We start from the raw sequence: 21558 nt of genomic DNA, 5'->3' as shown, positions 1-21558 counted from the left end.
AAGAATCAATCATCAGGGCTGGCGCTGTGGTGCAGCAGGTTAAACCCCTGGCCTGAAGTGCCGGCATGCCATATGGGTGCTGGTTCTTGTCCCGGCTGCTCCTCTTCCCATCCAACATCTCTGCTGTGGCATAGGATAGCAGTAGGACAGCCTAAGTCCTTGGGGCCCTGCACCCGCATGGGAGACCTGGAAGAAGATCCTGGCTCCTGGCTTTGGATCGGTGCAGCTCCAGCCGTTACGGCCATTTGGGGAGTGAACAAGCAGATGGAAGATCTCTGTCTCTACCTCTCTCTGTAACTCTTTCAAATAAATAAAATGAATCTTTAAAAAAAAATCATCAAAATGTCCATACTACTGAAAGCAATTTACAGATTTAATGCGGTAACAATCCAAATACCTAAGAAATTTTTTTCAGATCTAGAAAAAAGATGCTGACATTCACATGGAAACACAAGAGACCCTAAATAGCTAAAGCAAAATAAAAAACAAAGCCAGAGGCATCACAATAACAGATTTCAAGACATCCTGTAAGAAAGTTACAATCAAAACAGCCTGGTACTGATAAAAAAAACATATGGATAGACCAATAGAACAGAATAGAAATGCCAGAATTCAATCCAAGCATCTATATCCAACTTATATTTGACCAAGGAACTAAAATCAATACCTGGAGCATGTACAGTCTCTTCAACAAATGGTGCTGGGAACACTGTATTTCCACATGCAGAAATATGAAGCAAGACCCCTACCTTATACCTTGCACAAAAATCCATTCAAAATGGATTAAAGATCTAAATCTATGACCTGATACTATCAAATTAGGGAAACCCTGCAAGACACTGGAACAGGCATAGCGTTCTTAGAAAAGACCCTAGAGGCACAGGCAACCAAAACCAAAATTAACGAACAGGATTACATCAAATTGAAAAGCTTCTGTACTGCAAAAGAAACAGTAAGAAAAGTGAAGAAGCAACCAACAGAATGGGTGAAATTATTTTCAATCAATGCAACTGACAAAGGATCTGTAACCAGAATATATAAAAAGATCAAGAAACTCTACAACGATGAAACAAACAATTCAGTGAAGCAACAGGCAAAGGACTTAAACAGACATTTTTCAAAAGGGAAATCCAAATTGTCAACAGACACATGAATAAATGCTCAGGACCACTAGCTGTCAGGGAAATGCAAATCAAAACCACAATAAGGTTTTACCTCATCCCTGTTAGAAGGGCTTTCACACAGAAATGAACAAATACTGGCAAGGATGTGGGGAAAAGTTACCCTAATCTACTGTTGGTGGGAATGTAAGCTGGTCAAACCACTATGGAAGGCAGTTTGGAGATAGCTCAGAAATCTGAATATATACCCATCACATGACACATTTTACTCCTGGGAATTTACCCAAGAAAAATGAAATCAGCATATGAAAGACCTATCTACACCCCCATGTTTACTGTAGCTCAATTCACAATAGCTAAGACATGGAATCAACTTAAATGCCCATCAGTTGAAGACTGGATAAAGAAATTATGGAATAGGTACTCTCTGGAATAGTACACAGCGTTAAAGATAAAATGAAATCTGGTCATTTGCAACAAAATGGATGGACCTGAAAAATATCACTTATTCAAACAAGTCATTTCCAAAGGGACAAATACCATATGTTCTCCCTGATCTGTGATAACTAATAGAGCACCTAAAAGGAAATCTGTAGAAGTGAAATAGACACTTTTGAGAACCAATGATTTGAAGAGCCCTTGTCTTGACTGTGGAGGAACAGTTTGTTTCGTTTTGTTTTGTTTTTTCTTCCTTAATGAAGAATGGGACTTTAGGAATGAGAGAGGAGGAGGTGGGTGGCAGGGCGGGTATGGTGGGAAAAATCACTATATTCCTAAAGTTGTACTTATGAAAACTGCACTAATTAAATAAAGGTTTCTTTGGGAAAAAATTAAAAAAATAAAACTCCTGAAATTATGCTCTTCAAAAATAAGTAAATAAAAATCCTTGTGAAATGACTTCTTATTACCAGTTCCCAAAAATGGAAATTTCAGGAAGAAACATGAAGAACTACTACGGAGCTTTCAAGAATGATGCAGAAGGGCCAGCGCCACAGCTCACTAGGTTAATCCTCTGACTGCAGCACCGGCACCCCGGTTCTAGTCCCAGTTGGGGCATCGGATTCTGTCCCAGTTGCTCCTCTTCCAGTCCAGCTCTCTGCTGTGGCCCGGGAGGGCAGTGGAGGATGGCCCAAGTGCTTGGGCCCTGCACCCGCATGGGAGACCAGGAGAAGCACCTGGCTCCTGACTTCAGATGGGTGCAGTGCGCTGGCTGTAGCGACCACTTGGGGGGTGAACCAATGGAAAAAGGAAGACCTTTCTCTCTGTCTCTCTCACTGTCTAACTCTGCCTGACCCAAAAAAAAAAAAAAAGAAAAAAAAAAAAGCTACAGAAAAAACATTCACCCTGGGTAGAGACTAAGAATAAGCTCAAATTTTCCTTTTATGATTGATATTATAAGTTTGCTTTGCTATGATCAGTGTGTTTCAAAAATATTATTGCAAATTACTATTTTTAGATGTTATTTTCTGATATGCTGGATCAAATGCATAGCCTCTTTCAGTAAAAGTCCACTAAAATGAAACAATTCACATTTCCTGGACTTAAGCTTAAAGAGAAAAAGCAGGGTCATACTTTCATCCTTAATTCCTCAGTAGAGAAGACCAACCTCTTCCATATATCCTATTAAAAATGTATTCATGCAACATAGGGTTTGTGGTATTATAAGTAGTATCTTTAGTTAAAAGTTTCATTTCTTGAAGCTTTATAGAAACACAGGTGATGTCTGTATACTGACTTTGTGTCCAGCAATAATGCTAAACTAACAATATATGTAGATTTCTGAAGTCTTTTTTAATATACGGATTTATAACTTACAGATAATAATTCTGATTTTCATTTCTTTCCAACCCATATTACCTTTCTTTTTTCTTGCCTTACTACCTTACAAGTCCTCAAACAATGACGCCAAAAAATAATGGTGATAGGAGTCACCCTTGCTTTACACTCAGTTGAAGTGGAAAGCATTCAAAATATTATCATTCAATGTTCCTGTATTCTTTTTACAGAATATCATTCATCACATTTAAAAAGTTCCTTCTATTTTTAGCTTACCGGGAATTTTTTAAAATCAAATGAATTTCAAATTTTATCACTTATTCTGAAGCTACTGAAATAATGCCATTTAAAAAATCTATTAATATAGTAAATCACACTGACTTCTGTTAAATCAACCTTCTTCCATTTCTAGCAAAAACAATTATCATGAAGTATTTTTATACTACACATTTGCTGGGTTTACTGTACCGATAATTGCTAAAATTTTTGTCATCTACATTTGCCACTGAAACTGCTTGTGAAAATTTTCTTTGTTGTACTTTTAAGTGTTGATATCAATGTTCTATTACCCTTATGAATAGCAACGTCACTTTTCCTATTCTGGAATAAAATGAAATATGAGATGCGTGGCATGAATATTTAGTAAAATATGGCCAGCCAGAAGTCAACTGGGATTCCTACTGAAGTGTCTACTATTGATCAAATTTACTTAACTGTTAAAGGCCTATTCAAGGTATTCTATTTCTTATATTAGTTATATTTTTTCTGAGAACTTGCCCATTTCCAATTTTTTTGCATGACAATATATACTAAGCAGCAACATCGATGATGCTTTCATTCTTTACAGTGACCTACATATTTTTTTCTCAATAAAGCTCATAATAAGTTTCTTAAATTTAATTAACTGTATTTTAAAAGATTTTTGGGAGATGCCTTATTTTTTGTATTGCATTTTGTTTTCTTACCCATTAATTTATGCTTCTGCTTCTATTTCTTCCTGTCCTCTACTTTTACATTTTGCTCTTCTTTTTCCAACTTCTTGAGATACATGTTTAGCTCGTTAATGTTTCTTTCTTCTGTTTCCAACATATGCACTTAAAGCTGTAAATTCTCAAGTACTCCAATAAATGGCATCCACAACTTTTGAAGTATATTTTCTGTATCACTCATTCAAAATATTTCCCAACTTTCATTATGATTTCTTTTTTGGCTCATGGATTTTCAGAAGCATATTTTTTACTTTGCAAATACATAAGCATAATCTACCTGTTCTTTTTACATTTTTAATTTAATTATATTGTAATCAAAGAAAATACCCAACATGATTTCAATTGTTTGAAATTGGCTGAAACTTTTTATGATAAATATAAACAATTTTTGAAAATTCTCTACTACACTTGAAAAGAAGATATATGCTAAAACTTTTGGATGCAACATTCTATATTTTTAAGTCAGCATGCTAACTGTGCTTTTAATATCATCCACATCTTTCCTCATTTTTCTTATGTGTTTGTTCTAGTAATTTTTTTAAAAATATTTATTTGAAATGCGGGAAACCCAAACAGATTCAGGCAGAGAGTACTGTCACCCAGTGATTCATTCTCCATATGTTTACAATGGCTTCAACAAGGCCAGTCCAAAGCCAGAAACTGGGAGCTCAATCCAGGTCTCCTTTGTAGGCTGCAGAAATGCAATTATATTAATCATCACATCTGACTTTCAGGATCTCCAGTAGCAGGAAACTGGAGTTAGGAGCCAGAGCTGGGTATCTGAACCCTGGTACACTAATATAACTTAATTATTAGGTTAAATACATGCTCTTGTTCTATGATCACTGAAAAAAGTATGAAAAAAGTTCCATAATATTGTGACTTTATCTATTTCATATGTTCCATAAATTTTTTTTCTGTATAAGTTTTAAAGGTTATGCTATAAGTGCTTATCATTCATAACTGTTATAAAAATCCTATTCAACAGATCTATAATTATGAAGTGACCCTCCATTTCTGGATTAATCCATATGGTGGTGGTTATAAAACATGTTTTACGATACACCTTTTTCAATTATTTCGTGATAATGTTTAGTATTTAAAATAATATATAGGGTTTTTTTTAAACCTGCTCTCACATTATTGTCAGGATTCAACAGAATTAGCAATATATTTAAGTGTTAAATCTTTATCTAGTTTTCTATTTATGTCAAGGTTTAATAGTTCTATTTTGTCACCTTTCTTTGATATGCTGAAATTGGCTGAGTATTTACCAGTCCACTTGGTACTTCTTTAAACAAAATGAGAATTATGACCTTTATTTCTATACTTTTTGTGGTTAAACTGGTAATTAGTAAATAGGCTTAATTTTAATTAAAATGCTTACCTGTCCTTCCACAACTTAAATTTCCTTCCTACTTATAGTAGCATTTTGTCTGCTTAACTAAACATGATGTTCTTTTATTTTGCACACATACTTATCAGTATCTTTGCTTTTCATTACTTTCCCAGAGCAACCTTCCAGGGTTATTTTCCTTCTGCCTGTAATATCCCTTTTAGGCAGCATCTAGGGATGATATAACATATATCCTAAGACTATGATCAAAATAATCTAAGCTTGGGGCCAGTGCCATGGCTCACTTGGTTAATCACCTGCGGCGCCGGGTCCTCTTCCAGTCCAGCTCTCTGCTGTGGCCCGGGAAGGCAGTGGAGGATGACCCAGGTGCTTGGGTCCGTGCACCCACATGGGAGACCAGGAAGAAGCACCTGGCTCCTGGCTTCAGATTGGCGCAGTGCCAACCGTAGCGGCCATTTGGGGAGTGAACCAACAGAAGGAAGACCTTTCTCTCTCACTGTCTATAACTCTGTCAAAAAAAATTTTTTTAAAAATTATCTAAGCTGGTCTCCTATCCTTCATACCACTCTCTCCTCTGTATTTTACATTTATCTTGCCTTACAGCCTGCAGCGCAGGCATCCTATATGGGTGCCAGTTTCAGTCCTGGCCGTTCCACTTCCAACCCATCTCCCTGCTAATACACCCGGGAAAGCAGCAGAAGATGGCCCAAGTCTTTGGGACCCTGCACCCACATGGGAGACCCAGAAGCTGCTCCTGGCTCCTGACTTAGGCCCAGCCCTGCCTGGTTGTTGTGGTCATTTTGGGAGTAACCAGTGGATGGAAGATCTCTCTCTGTAACTCTTTCAAATAAATAAATAAAACTTAAAGAAGTACTTCTAATTGCTGAGGCAGTTTCCCTTTTATGGATTACCACAAATTAATAATCATGTCACTGGATATTTGATTTGTTTAAAATCTATTATTTTTAAAATTACTATGAACATTTTTATATATGTGTGTATGTATAAATATACGGTCTTTCTGTATGTATATTATTGTTTCTCTTGAATAAATACCTAGAATATCATTACTGGTTTTTTGTTAATATTTGAGAAAGTTAATGGCAGATTTACAAATTGGCTGCACCATTTTACATTTCCACCAGCAATATATTAGAGATTCAGTCAAACCAAGGTCTTACCAATACACGTCAACATATTATCAATCTTCTTAATTTAAGTCATTCCAGGGAGTGTATATGGATATCTCACAATGCTTTTAATTTGAAATATCCTGATGATTAATTACTTTGAACATCTTTTCTCTTGTAAGGTTTTTACTAAGTGTTGATAATAAGATAATAATGGTCTCATCAAGTAAATCAAGAAGTAATCTATTTTCAATTTTCTGAGTTTGGATACTGTAATATTTTTACATTAAATATTTAATAGGGTCAATATTTTCTTTGTGGCAAACTTTAAACTATGAATACAGTTTTTTTAAATTGATAGAAAACTATGAGAATGCTCACAAAGTTTATAGCAAAGTGGAATGAAAAGATAGTATGTATTTTCCATGAATCTTCTGCAGTACCCTCATATTCAGGATATTATTTGATTCAGTTTTAGCAATGTGTATGTTACAGCATTTATTTGCAAAAAGCTGTTCAAATGATGTTCTTATTACCATTTTATTTTAATGTCTACAGAATCTATAGTGATATGCTTTTTGATTCCTGAACCTGGCTTAATTATCTTGTCTACTTTTTTCAGTGATTGCTTTAACTCTTAAAATGGTATTGTTATTGACCTTTTACCCTTACCATTTTTATTTTCTTCCAATTATCTTTTAGTTTCACTTGCCTCTTTTATTAAATTTTTAAGGTGGAAGCTTAGATAATTGAGACCTTTTTTCTTACTCTCAAATAAAAGCATTAATGGTTATAAATTTCTTTCTATTCAGTTCTATCCCATAAAAATCTTGTTTTACACACTATAAAAAGGCAGTTAATTTTAAAAATTTGTCAGTTTTCAGAATTCTGTTACTGATTTTTAATTAAATTCCTTATATTAAGAAAACTTACTTTGTAACATTATAAGATTTTAAACCTGAGGCTAGGTATATGAATAACATGATCTATGTTGAGAACATTCCATGTACAGTTGAAAATAATGTGTATCTGCAGTTGTTAGTATACTGTAAATGTCAAGTAGGCCTAAATGAGATAGTTTTCTGTAAGTCTTCTACATCTACACTGATTTTATCTATAGTTTTTGCTTCACGTATTTTAAAGTTGATATTGAATGCATATTCCAAAATATTGGTATGGCTCTTCTGTGAACTGACATCATTATGAATGCCTCTCCATATCCATGTAGTGAAGTTTACTATATCTGATGTTTTATCAGCCATATCTGCTTTCTTATGATTGAATTTCACGTGATTAGCATTTTCATTATGTATCTTTTTTTACCCTTTAACTTTTAACTTACCTAAGTCTTCATATTTGCAATGGTTTTTTAAAAATAAAATGTAAAATTGATCTTCCATTTTACCCAGCCTGAAAAATCTCTACTTTTGACTGCAGTGTTTAGACCATTAATATTTAATGTAATTATGGCTATTACTGCATTTTAAAACTGTCATAGTTTAATTGGTTTATCTTTTCCAACATTCTTTTAATCCCAGTGTATTAAAGAAGTACTTCCATTGTCTAAGGATTTGCATTGTCAATGACAAGTTTAGTCTTTCTTTTCTTTTATACTCTGTATGTATCTTTTTTTGTGGATGCTTTATACAGTCTTTTTTATTCCATTATCACTTTCAGCAACTTGATTACATGTCTTGCAATGGTTTTGTGAATGTTGAGGTAAGTTGAATTCACTGTATGTGTAGGGTTACAGTTCTCATCAATTTTGGGGGGATAAAAGTTGGACATTAGTTCTCCAAGTATTTTTTCCTATGGTATTCTTTTGTCCTTGGATTCCAAATAATTGTTAAGACCACTTGATACTGTCCAACAGGTCACCAAGTCATTATTCACTATTTTTCCCCAGTTGTTTCAATATCTGTACTTCATTTGGGGTAGTTTGTTATTTTTCACATTCATTGGTCTTTTCATCTGCAGTGACTAAATTACAGTTAAGTAACTATGTTTAACATTCAGTCATGTGCCAAATAATCATATGATGGTATATACCCTAAGCCTACCTATGAATGTAGTAAGCTGTATCATCTAGATCTGTGTAAGTATATACTATGAGGTTCACACATACTTTCTCAAAATATTACTATAACCAACATAAGATTGCACAGAGTTTTGAAAACTTCTGACATGCATATACCCATAAAACCACTGCCACAATCAAAGCAACAGTTTAAACATTCCCAAAAGAATCTTCATTCTTGACTCTAATCCATCTTTCCCTCCACTTAAAATTCTAGGGAAACACTCAAATGCTTTTGGTAACTATAGCAGACCAGTTTGTATTTCCTATGATTTCATAAAGATACAATCCCATTTTAGAATTTTTCTTTTCTGAAAAGGAGGGAGGAGGGTTGGTCTTTTTCACTCAGAAGAATAATTTTGAAATTTCTTACATTGCTACTAGTTATCATCACATTTGTTATTTCCTACTATTTTACACCTATACAATTTTTATCTTGTCAGAAGTTGGTAAGGGAGCTGGGCATAGTAAGTTAAGCCTTTGCCTGGGCACTGGTTTGAGTCTTGGTGTTCCTCTTCCAATCTAGATCCCTGCTAATGGTCTAGGAAGGCAGTGGAAGATGGCCCAAGTGCTTGGTCCCTTTCTCTGACGTTGAAGACCCAGGTTAAGCTCCTGGCTTTGGATCGGCCCAGCTCTGGCCGATTTGGGAAGTGAACCAGCGGATGGAGACCTCTCTGTATTTCCTTTTCTCTAACTCTTTGTCTCAAATAATTTTTTTTTAAAGAAGTTAGTAAATATATACTTTTGTCTTATGCAAACAACCAACAGTGAAATGGGTTATGGGAGAGATTTATGCTTAGTTTTTTTTTAAGTTTTGTAGTATTTTTTACCTAAAATTTTTTACTTAAGGTGTACAAACTTCACACATTTCATGAATACAAACTTAGAAACAGTGATTCTTCCCACAGTATACTCCCTCCATCCCACACTCCCACCATTCTTCCTCCTTCTCCTATTCCCATTCTTATTTTTTTTACAAAGATCTATTTTCAATTAACTTTATACACATAAGATTAACCCTACAGTAACTAAAGGTTCAACAAGTAGTATGAAGGGAAAAAAAAGAAACTATTTCTCAATAGTCAAGACAAGTATTGTTGTTTAAATATCAGTGTATTTACTTCTCATCTCCCCAACCAGGTCACAAGCTCCTCGAGGACAGAACCATAGTTTACTCTTTCAAGAAACCACTTCAACAGGGCATTCTACATTTTTCATCAATTTCAGAATGATTGCAATGCATTAGTCTGCCTGAACTAAACCAGGCTTTAAGCATGTTTAGATTTAGTATGAATCTTTTGGAAACCCTTGCTCAATAGCTGTTTTTTTTTTTCTTTTTTTCAAACTTTTATTTAATATTAATTTCCAAAGTACAGCTTTTGGATTACAGTGGCTTCCCCTGCCCCCCATAACCACCCTCCCACCCACAACCATCCCATCTCCCGCTCCCTCTCCCATCCCATTCACATCAAGATTCATTTTCCATTATCTGTATATAAAGAAGATCAATTTAGTATATACTAAGTAAAGATTTCAACAGTTTGCACCCACACAGACACACAAAGTATAGAGTACTGTCTTAGTAGTAGTTATACTGTTAATTCACAAACTACAACACAGTAAGGACAGAGATCCTACATGAAGAGTAAGTGCACAGTGACTCGTGTTGCTGACTTAACAATTGACACTCTTGTTTATGGCATCAGTAATCACCCAAGGCTCTTGTCATGAGCTGCCAAGGCTATAGAAGCCTTTTGAGTTCGCCAACTCCGATCTTATTTGGACAAGGTCATAATCAAAGTGGAAGTTCTCTCCTCCCTTCAGAGAAAGGTACCTCCTTCTGCGATGGCCCATTCTTTCTGCTGCGATCTCACTCACAGGGATCTTTCATTTAGTGTTTCCCCCCCCCCCCCCCCCCAGTGTCTTGGCTGATTCTGAGGCCAGAGTGCTGTTTAGGACATCTGCCATTCTATGAGTCTGCTGTGTATCCCACTTCACATGTTGGATTGTTCTCTTTTTAATTCTATCAGTTAGTATTAGCAGGCACTAGTCTTGTTCATGTGATCCCTTTGACTCTTAGTCCTATCATTATGATCAATTGTGAACAGAAATTGATCACTTTGACTAGTGAGATGGCATTGGTACATGCCACCTTGATGGGATTGAATCGGAATCCCCTGGCACGTTTCTACCTCTACCATTTGGGGAAAGTCCAATTTAGCATGTGCCGAACTGTACATCTCCTCCCTCTCTTATTCCCACTCTTATATTTAACAGGGATCACTTTTCAGCTAAACACATAAGAATAATTGTGTGTTAATTAAATAGTTCAACTAAAAGTATTAAGTAGAACAAAAAATACTAAATGGAATAAAGTAGTAAGTTGTTCCTCGACAGTCAGGACAAGGGCTGATCAAGTCACTGTTTCTCATAGTGTCCATTTCAATTCAACAGGTTTCCTTTTAGGTGCTCGGTTGTCATCGATCAGGGAGAACATATGATATTTGTCCCTTTGGGACTGGCTTAATTCAGTCAGCATGTTTTCCAGATTCCTCCATTTTGTTGCAAATGACCAGATTTCATTTTTTTTTACTGCTTTATAGTATTCTAGAGACTACATATCCCATAATTTCTTTATCCAGTCTACTGTTAATAGGCATTTAGGTTGATTCCATGTCTTAGCTATTGTGAATTGAGCTGCAATAAATATTGAGGTGCAGACAGCTCTTTTATTTGCCAATTTAATTTCCTTTGGGTAAATTCCAAGGAGTGGGATGGCTGGGTTGTACTGTAGGGTTATATTCAGGTTTCTGAGGAATCTCCAAACTGACTTCCATAGTGGTTTTACCAGTTTTATGCTTAGCTTTTTAAGACATCAAATTGCTTTCAAAAGATACTTAGTCATTTTACATTTCTGCCATCTGCCATCCATGCAGGGAAGTTATCATAGCTGACTCCCATCCCCACCAATTGATTGTCAATAGTGCATTTTTCTCCTGTTTTATATATATATATATATATATATTTAGTTTAATGATTTTTAAAAAAGCACTAATTTCATTGTTATATCACTGTGGTTTTAATTTGCATATCCCCATTGACCATCTTTTCACATGCTTATTTTATTTTAGTTTTTATTTTTATTTATTTTTTTTGACAGAGTAGACAGTGAGAGAGACAGAGAGAAAGGTCTTCCTTTTCCGTTGGTTCACCCCCCAGTGGCCGCTGTGGCCGGTGCACTGCATTGATCCGAAGCAGGAGCCAGATGCTTCCTCCTGGTCTCCCATGCAGGCGCAGGGCCCAAGGACTTGGGCCATCCTCCACTGCCCTCCCGGGACACAGCAGAGAGCTGGACTAGAAGAGGAGCAACCAGGACAGAATCTGGCACCCTGACCAGGACTAGAACCCAGTGTACTGGCACCTCAGGCGGAGGATTAGCCTATTTAGCCGCAATGCCGGTCATACATGCTTATTGCCATTCATATCCTTCTGCCTGCTTGACTCTTTTGCATAATTTGTAACTGGGTTGTTTGACATCATATCATTACATTGTAAGAGCTTTTCTTGTTTTGCTTTAAATATATTCTGCATACAATTTCTTTGTAGGATACATATGCTATTAATATTTCCTTTTGGTTTATGATTTACCTTTTTTTAAAAAAAAGATTTATTTTACTCACTTGAAACACAGAGGGAGGGAGGGAAGGAGCAGGAGAGATCTTCCATATGTTGGTTCACTCACAAGACTGCCTCAACAACCAACGCTGGGCCAGACCAAAGCCAGGAGCCAGAGCTTCTGGGTCTCCCACATGGGCGCAGGGATACAAGCATTTGGTCCATCTCCCACTGCTTCCCTAGGCATATCAGCAGGTAGCTGGACCAGAAGCAGAGCAGCCAGGACTTGAACTGGTTGCCATATGGGATACAGGCATCACAGGCAGCAGCTTTACCTGCTACACCACAATGCCATTCCCCCTGCTTGCTTTCTTAACTTTTATTCATGTGTAAACACAGTTAATTTTGATTAAGATCAATTTATCCACTCCCCTCACCCTCTGCTGCCAAGCATAGTGGTTGTTTTTATGTTCTAAGAACCCCTTCTCTACTCCAAAAAGGCAAAGATTCACTCTTGAAAGTTATACAAATTTTTACATTTAGGTCCATAGCTTATCTTGATTATTGTTTTGTGAGAAGTTGGAGAGCGATGTTTCATTTTGTTTTCATATGAAAATCTATTTGGTTCACTATTATCTGTTGAACCATTTGTTTCTATTTGATATGCTCCATATCTCATTATGTTTGTCATTCTTTTACTCAGTAATTTTATCCTTATACTTTATATATTTTAATATTTTCAGTATATTTTAATGTTAAAACTGCTATTAAAATTGGTCAGTATACAGTATAACATTCTACCCTGCTAATTCTGTCATTTATTATTTCTGCTTCTACTTACTCCTGACTGGAATTTCTTGCGATTCTGAATGGCTTTTGTGCATGTTTAGTAATTTTGTTTTAATCCTAGACATTGAGTTTGTAAAGTCTAAGTGTTGGATATTTTTCTCCTTTAAAAAACATCAGATATTTTTTACTCAGAAAGTTAAATAACTTGAAAATTATGTTGATGTGTTAAAACCATTTTTTAAGAGTCATTTAAATACCAAAGTAGAAAAGCTCTTCCATTACTAAGTTTAGCTTTCTTAGACCTTCACTGAATTTTATTCAATGTACTTCAATTATACTTCTTCTGTTCAATGATTATATTTACTCTGGGTGGTAGGAAACTTCATGATCCCCAACCTTGTGTGAGTTCTAGAAACTGCTTGCATTATAATCCCAGAAACGTGTTTTATCAAAGTTGTTATGTATCAGGACTAGTGGAGAGTCATCCTACAAATAGATGGACTGGTTTTCAATCAGATAAATATGCAACTCATACGGATTCCTTGAACTCTTTCTCCAGATTGTTTCTTCTTTTCTGGTTCTTTGCCCTCACAAATTCTACCTACTCACAAAGATGTTTTCTCAAGGTAGTGAAAGCTCTAGGCCCTTTTTAGTTCCACTCTGCCTGTACTTCAGTTTGGAAATTATCTACAGAAAAATGTTGGGAGTCATCAGAGTCCATTATCATTAACTTCTTTTCTCATAATCCTGTGCTCCATTTTCCAATCTCTAAAAATTTCTATAAGAACTGTATATGATGTAGCTTCTTATCTATATACAACAGAAAATAAAGCCAAATTGTATTACTTCCTCATAGTCATATGGAAGTTCATTCTCTGACCTAACACTGACAATTTTAACAATTCCGTTGTTTTTCAAATATGTAACATTTTAATAGTTAGTAAAACTAGTAATGGTTTTCATAATGTTTGTAATTTATTTCTTTAAATATGAAATAGTTTTAAATGTTGTAAAATCAGTATTTACAAAAAGTTTTTACAGCAATAGCTGACAATTGCAACACCTTATATAAGTTTGTTCCCACTGTTTGATGGTTCTTGTCTAGTTTATTTATTAAGTATCTTCTGAATTTTGCCTTAAAAAATTAGACTCCCTAAGGACTAGGATACATATAACCTCCTCCAGAGAGTTCCAATACTCAGTACTTGCAAATGAATTATATTCATTTATATTCATATATATGGCAACTCAGCACTTGCAAATGAATTATATTCATATATATGGCAAGGGGGAATTAAGATTACAGAAGGAATTAAGTTTGCTAATCAGCTGACCTTAAAATAAGATTATCTCAGTGGATCTAAGGTAACACAGGGTCCTTAATTTGGAAAGGAGGCAGCAGAAGAGTCAGAGAGAGATGGCACTATGAGAAATACTCCGATGGCCACTGATGTACTTGAAAATGGAAGGAAGACCACAATCCCTTAATACTGGAACCCTCTAAAAGCTAGAAAATGCAAGAAAACACATTCTGACCTGAGCCTTTAAAAAATACAGCTATTCCAATAGCTTGATATCAGCCCAGTGAGATCCATTTCAGATTTCTGACCTCCAGAACCACTGGATGATAAACTTGTGCTGTCTTAAGTCAATAAACTCATATATGGTATTTGTGATAACAGAAAAATCAATGTATGTTTCAAACTAACTTTACAGATCTTCTAGAGGGCCCATCTGTAGAATAGTTTTCCCTGTTTACTGTTTTTTTTGCTTGCTCTGATCATTGTGTCAAGATAAACTTCTGGGAATGTGGGAAGGATGATTTAGATCCACTTGCTTTTCCCCTGAAGGCCTGACCCTTTGATGCTCAAGCTTAAGATAACCTCTCATAAGATATATACTGGGACAAGTCCTGGTGTTTGAACTGTGATATTCTTGCTTAATCAGTCAAGAGAGCACAAACATATGGTATTAACATGATTTGAAGCTCAGGCAGTAATTTATGTCTTATTTTCAACTAATCTTTAAACTTAGCCTGGTAGTCACAATTGTGTTTTCAGTTCTTCATTGCTTTTAATGTTTATTTTTACTCTAATATTTTCCATTGTTTTCAGAAGTGTTAATTTATGGGGCTGGCTCCATGGTGCAATAGGTTAATCCTCTGCCTGCAGAGCCAGGGCATCCCATATGGGCCCCAGTTCTAGTCCCGGCTGCTCCTCTTCCAATCCAGCTCTCTGCCGTGGCCTGGGAAAGCAGTAAAGGATGGCCCAAGTCCTTGCACCCACATGAGAGACTGGGAGGAAGCTTCTGGCTCTTGGCTTTGGACTGGCGCAGTTCTGGCCGCTGCAGCCATTTGGAGAGTGAACCAGCGGAGGGAAGACCTTTCTCTCTGTCTCTCCCTCTCATTGTAACTCTACCTTTCAGATAAATAAAAATCTTTATAAAAAAAGAAAAAGATGGCTGGCGCTGTGACTCACTTGACTAATCCTCCGCCTATGGCACCCGCTCCCCAGGTTCTAGTCCTGGTTGGGGCGCCAGGTACTAGTCCCAGTTGTTCCTCTTTCAGTCAAGCTCTCTGCTGTGGCCTGGGAGCGCAGTGGAGGATGGCCCAAGTGCTTGGGTCCCTGCACCCGCATGGGAGACTGGGAGGAAGTACCCGGCTCCAGGCTTCGGATCAGCACAGCGCTGGCCATAGCAGTCATTGGGGCAGTGAACCAATGGAGGGAAGACCTTTCTCTCTGTCTCTCTCTCACTGTCTATAACTCTCTCTCTCTCTCTTACTGTCTAACTCTGCTTGGCAAAAATTTTAAAAAAGTGTTGATTTAGATAAACTTAGAACATCCTTAGATCATCAAAATTCCTTATCCATTCCCTTTGAATATACAGATGCTCTTTGACTTACTGTGGGGCTGTATCTCACTAAGTCCATCATAAATTGAAAATATTGCTGTCAAAAATGTATTTAATACTCCTAACCTCCAAACATCACAGCTTAGAACACAGTACACTGCAGAGTATTGGCTGCTTTTTCTTATGATTCTGTTACTGACTGGGAGCTGCAGCTCACTGCCACTGCCAGTTGCACAAGTTTCAAACCCATACTGTTATCCAGAGGAAAAGAAAAAAATTAAAAATTTGAAATATAGTTTCTACTGAATGCATCCAGCTTTTGCACAGTGAGAAAGTTGAAACACTCTAAGTTGAACCATCCTCAGTCACAGATCATCTGGACTACAAAGTTCACTTACATAAATGCATGCAGTTATTCACTTCCCTATTGAGAGCTGAGAAGACATTTCACATTTTTACTTACAAACAGTGCTACATTAAAAACTTGCATACTGTCTCATCCTTTCCAAGTATTAGTTGCTTCGTTTCTCCTAGGCAGAAATTGATATGTGGAATTACTTGGCCCTGGGGTATGAACATTTTTTCCCCCAGGGGAGCATGCAAATGCAATTCCCCACTACTGCATATTAATACAGTCGAGTTTCCCACATTTGGGGAAATCACAGGGGTTAGCACATCTGCAGAGCAATAAAAGCCTCGCCCTGGAAAAAAATCACCTGCGTGATCATGGTGTCTCCCCTGCCATGTAAGTAGGAACATTTTTAATTTTACTAAATATTGCATTATAAGGTAAATGATTTTGTAATCTCACCAGCAATATTTAAGTTCTGCTTTCTCAAATGATCACCATTTGGTGCTATCAGACTTCATATTTGTCTATTACATGAATATGAAATGATATATAACTTTAATCTGCTGATCCCCAATTATTAGTGAGGCTTAGCATATTTTCAAATGTTCTGTTTGGAGATTTCCCTTTTGGCTACTTTTAAACTACACTGTTAGCCCTTTTCAAAATTTAATTATAGTGTTTTTGTATTCTTGGTAGTAAATTTTAACTTCATAAGTTGCAAACATTTCTCAATTACACCTGGCCTTTCATTTTGTCCTCAGAGATTTTAAAATTTGTTTTGATGTACCAAAATAAAACATTTTGTTTGCATCTTGTTTTATAGTTCATGCATTTCTGAAATTCAAAGGTAATCATTTTACATGTGTATATGTATGCCTTTGATTTTCACATGTAGTTTACTTGATCCACTGAAATTCATTTTTATGAAAATAATACGGCAAAACAATTTTTATACTAGCAACTTTCTATTAAATTGATTAGAAGGCCACCTTTATTACTCATGAAAAATCAAAATATATGTGGGGCTATACTTTTTAATCAGTAATTTTTGTTGGTATAATTTGCTACCACATAATTCAACTATTTTCTATCGATTTATCTTTTCTGGATATTACATATAACTAGAATCACATCAGTTGTGCTCTTTTTTATCTAGCATCTTTCACTGAGCATAACATCTTTGAGGTTTACCTATGTTATAGCATATATTAGTACTTAAATCCTTGTTATTGCTGAATAGTATTTCATTGTTTGGATATTCCACATTTGTTTATCTAGTTTCCACCTCTTGGAACTTTGGGTTAGTTTCTATTCTTTGGATACTGTGAATAATACTACGATGCACATTTGTATCCAAGTCTTTGAGTGGAATATATCTTTATTTCTATACAGGTACACAGAAAAAGAACTACTGAATCATATGGAAATTGTTTATTACTTGAGAAACTGCCAAACTCTTGTAAAGTGGATGCATCATTTTACATTAACATTATAGATTTCTTAACACCCTTATCAACACTTGGTCTTTTTAAATTGTAGCCATCATAGTGGGTGCAAAGTGTCATCTCAGCTCCCTAGTGATTAATTGTGGGGAAATTAGTTACATGAGGCAATTCAAAGATGGCACCCAAAGGAAGTAAGGTGGGTGGAATTCAAAGTTGTTTACCACTAAAGCTAATTGGCCATGCAACATCAGGGGAGGTAACAAAACTAGTAACAAGTGTATAGACATATGGCTAGTCCTGTAAAAGTCGTCAGGTAAAATGACTGTTAAAGACCACCAATCAGTTAAAGCCCTGCCCCAATGACTGCAGTTTTGTGCTTTAAAAGGCTTTGTTATGCGCGAAATCAACGAGTTCTTGCTAGACTTGACTCTCTGCTGTGTCTGATTGTCTCCAGGATCAGGAGGCTGGGGAACCGGCGAGTGGCACACTTACCTTTCCTAGGACCCAGTCCATCCTTGTACAGGTGGACTAAGACCCTGCAATTAATGATACTCAACAATCTTTTCATGTACTTATTGGCAATTCATACATGTTCTTTATTGGAACATCTATTCAAATCTTTGTCCCATTTTTAAGTTATCTATCTTTTCATCATTAAGTTTTTTTGTGGTTATAAATCCCTTATGCGATAATATCTGCAAATATTTTCTCTCAGTCTGTGGTTTTTCTTTTCAAGCACAAAAGTTTGCAACTTTAAGTAAAATGTATCCTTTTTCTTTGCCTATCTGTTTTTAGACTCTCCATTGGTTTATTCTTCTCCACTACAATGTGTTAAGGAAAATTATTTTATCATTTTGAAATATTCTTAAGTTTTATGATTGTCTTAATAAAAGTCCAGCATATTGTTTTTTTAAATTTTACCTTATTCTAGTTAGTCTAGCTGGCTTTAGTTGACCACTAAAAATGTCAACTTAACAACAACAAAACCCAAACAAAATAACCCAACCTTGGGAACAGCATTATGTGCAGCAGGCACCAGTTTGAGTCCTGGCTTCTCTGCTTTAATTTAGCTCCCTGCTAATGTACCTGGGAAGGCAGTAAAAGGTGGTCCAAGTGCTTGGGCTCCTGCCACCCACGCGGGACACCCAGATGGGAGTTTTGGGCTCCTGGCTTTGGTATGGAACAACCCCAATCACTGAGGTCAGTTGCAGAGTAACCTAGTAGATGGAAGCTTGTGTGCTTACTTCCCCTGCTCTTGTGTCACTCTGTCTTTAAATAAATCTTTAAAATCTTATTTCTCTGTGGTGTACATGGATGCAGCTGACTTTTTAACAAAATTCTTACTAAACTTTCTCTTGTATTTTTCTTCACAGATACCTCTAGAAAACCGTATGTATAATTCTTCTTTCCAATCATGTGCTTTTCCTTTTCTTAATTTTCTTTTATTGGCTATATTCTTCAGTTAAAGTTGGACAGAACTGATAATACTGAGTATCTGACATTTTACTGATTACAAATGTAATTCCTCTAATGTTTCAAAACCATATTTAATGCCTTCTATAGATTTTTGGTACATCCCATATCTTTATCAGAGAATAAAGGTTTCCTCCTGTGGCATCTATTTTTATTTTCTTTTGGTCCAGAGTAACAGAACTTGTTTACTGAGCACATGGGAAAAGATGGGCAGTATCAAGGATTAGAGGTTTCAGTGATATCTAAACAAATGTATTGAGTAAAACTAATAGAAGATATCAAATTACAACAGAGTTTTAAGATTTCAGATATTAAAGAATTCTATATACAGGGACCATGGAAATATCTTCCAAACTTTTGGGAACTAAACTGCCAATCAGCAAATGTGTGAATGATTATGTACTCTCAATATCTATATGCGCATAAATATGCTTGTGTATATAAAGAAAATATATAAATAAAAAGAAAATAAGATGAAATTAAAAATATTTTAAATGTTTTCATATTACTGAAGTCTTCTTTATAGTAATCATTAGTGGATCAAAGCATGTGTATTGCTTACTTGTTCCTGCATAACAAAAGATCACACACTTAGTGATTTAAAGTGTCACCAATTCATTCATTCAGTTCTTTAGGAACTTCCTTAGAAGCCTGGCACAATAAGACTGGTTCTGTTCAGTGTATAATAAAACTAGAATAAAAATATGGACCAAGATGAGTTCTCATATAGGGCACTGAGAAAAATAATCTGTTTCCAAATCCATTCTTGATAGAATTTATTTTCTTATGGTTACAGAACAGGGGCTGTTATTTCCTTGCCATCAGCCAAGAGTTACCCTTAATTCCTACAGGCCACCTTTACTAATCACAAGGCAAAGGTGGAGAGTGGGATTTTGAGGGCTATCTTAGAATTTTGCCCACTGTAACAACATATACACTAAGGGTGAGGTTCATTATTAACGTTTACGGCTATATTCAGTTAAATTACCACCTTGATAGGTTTTGATTTTGGGGTTCTATTTTCAAATATGATCAGAATTGCACTGCTTTCTGCCAGTGCTCTGGCATAGCAGGCCAAGCCGCCACCTGCAGCACCACCACCCCATATGGGCGCCAGTTTGAGTCCCAGCTGCTGCATTTCCAATACAGGTCTCTGTTAATGTGCTTGGGAAAGCAGAAGATGGCCCAAGTCTTTGGGCACCTGAACCTATGTGGGAGACTCAGAAGAAGCTCCTGGCTCTTGGCTTCAGACTGGCTGAGCTCCAGCGGTTGCAGCCATTTGGAGAGTGAGTCAGCAGATGAAGATCTCTCCCTCACTCTCGTTCTTGCGCTCTCTCTCTCTCTGCTTCTGCCTATCCCTCTCTGTAACTCCACCTTTCAAGTAAAATAAATTGTAAAAAATAATAATAATAAATACTGGGCCTATGCCTTTACAAAGCGGGATGAAGGGGCGGCATTGTGGCTTAGCGGGTAAAGCCACCGCCCGTAGTTCTAGCATTCCAAATGGAAGCCAGTTCAAGTCCCAGCTTCTCTAATTCCAATTCAGCTCTCTGCTGTGGCTTGGGAAAGCAGTAAAAGATGGCTCAAGTCCTTGAGCTTCTGCACCCACATGGGAAATCCGGAAGATGCTCTTGGCTCCTGGCTTCAGATTGGCCCACTTCCGGATGTTGCAGCCATCTGAGGAGTGAACCAGCGGAAGGAAGACTGAAATTTTCTTCGTGTTTATCTGTGCTTACATTTTAGCATTAACTTTAATGTGTGGTTTCTAGGTAAACACTATTTTAGTTAAAACTGGGTGACGATGCAGCGAAAAATACACTTGAAGTGACAAATGCCAAAATTTTGAAAGTGATTGCATAAAGGAAAGGACTGTTTTCCATCATTTCAAGTCACATAAATGAAATTGGACCTTCTGAAAATGAACCAGTATTAAACTATATACTAAGTTTAATAATTTTTTTTTGTAAAAAAAGTATTCAAGGCATTTAGAATTTTCTTCCTCTATCCCATAGACAGAATAGAGACCACATTTGCAGATCATTTGTTAAAAGTATGGTCCACATTCATCTAGAATATATGGCTAAAAAGAATATCATTTCCATTCTAACAAGAAAAGTCTGGATAACCTATTTAAAAAAGCATAACTTTTCTTAAATCCACAGGAAAGCTTAGGTTTATACTAACTTAGAATATGAAAACTGACTCATTTGTCATAGCCAATGGGAAGAGGTAAGGCCACCACACAAATGAGTAAGAAGAATTCATCTGAAATTTTTAACAAATTGCTTAAGGGAAAAAGTGTGGACTAGCACAGCATATAGAACCACTGGACTCGAGATAGCCACACATGGGCTCTTTGGACATTACCAACAGCACATTAGAAAAAGTAGAAGAATGTCTCTTAGTGACACAGGCATGAAAGAATAGACTGATACTATGGGAAAAGCAAAAACCCTGTCTAATCTCTTTTCCCTTAAGGAGCAAATGCTTTAAGCTGCCTGGCATAGAACAGCAAACCATGTCACTCCAAGAGCATAAGTGAGACCCACTGTGACTTTAGTAAAAACAATTCTGTCCCATTGGG

At 36.3% G+C, this 21558-nt stretch overlaps 1 protein-coding gene and 1 non-coding gene across 13 annotated transcripts in view; both read right to left on the bottom strand.

Moving 5' to 3' along the window:
• Nucleotides 1-21558, bottom strand: part of LCORL (ligand dependent nuclear receptor corepressor like) — a 228293-nt gene that overhangs the window by 157921 nt on the left and 48814 nt on the right. The window lies entirely within an intron of this gene.
• Nucleotides 16294-16457, bottom strand: LOC133775520 (U1 spliceosomal RNA). Its single transcript, XR_009868263.1, has one exon. It is a non-coding gene; the product is annotated as a U1 spliceosomal RNA (small nuclear RNA).

Source organism: Lepus europaeus, chromosome 16 (genome assembly GCF_033115175.1).
Source record: "Lepus europaeus isolate LE1 chromosome 16, mLepTim1.pri, whole genome shotgun sequence".
Classification (NCBI taxonomy): Eukaryota; Metazoa; Chordata; class Mammalia; order Lagomorpha; family Leporidae; genus Lepus; species Lepus europaeus.
This window is presented reverse-complemented; position numbering and strand designations above follow the sequence as displayed.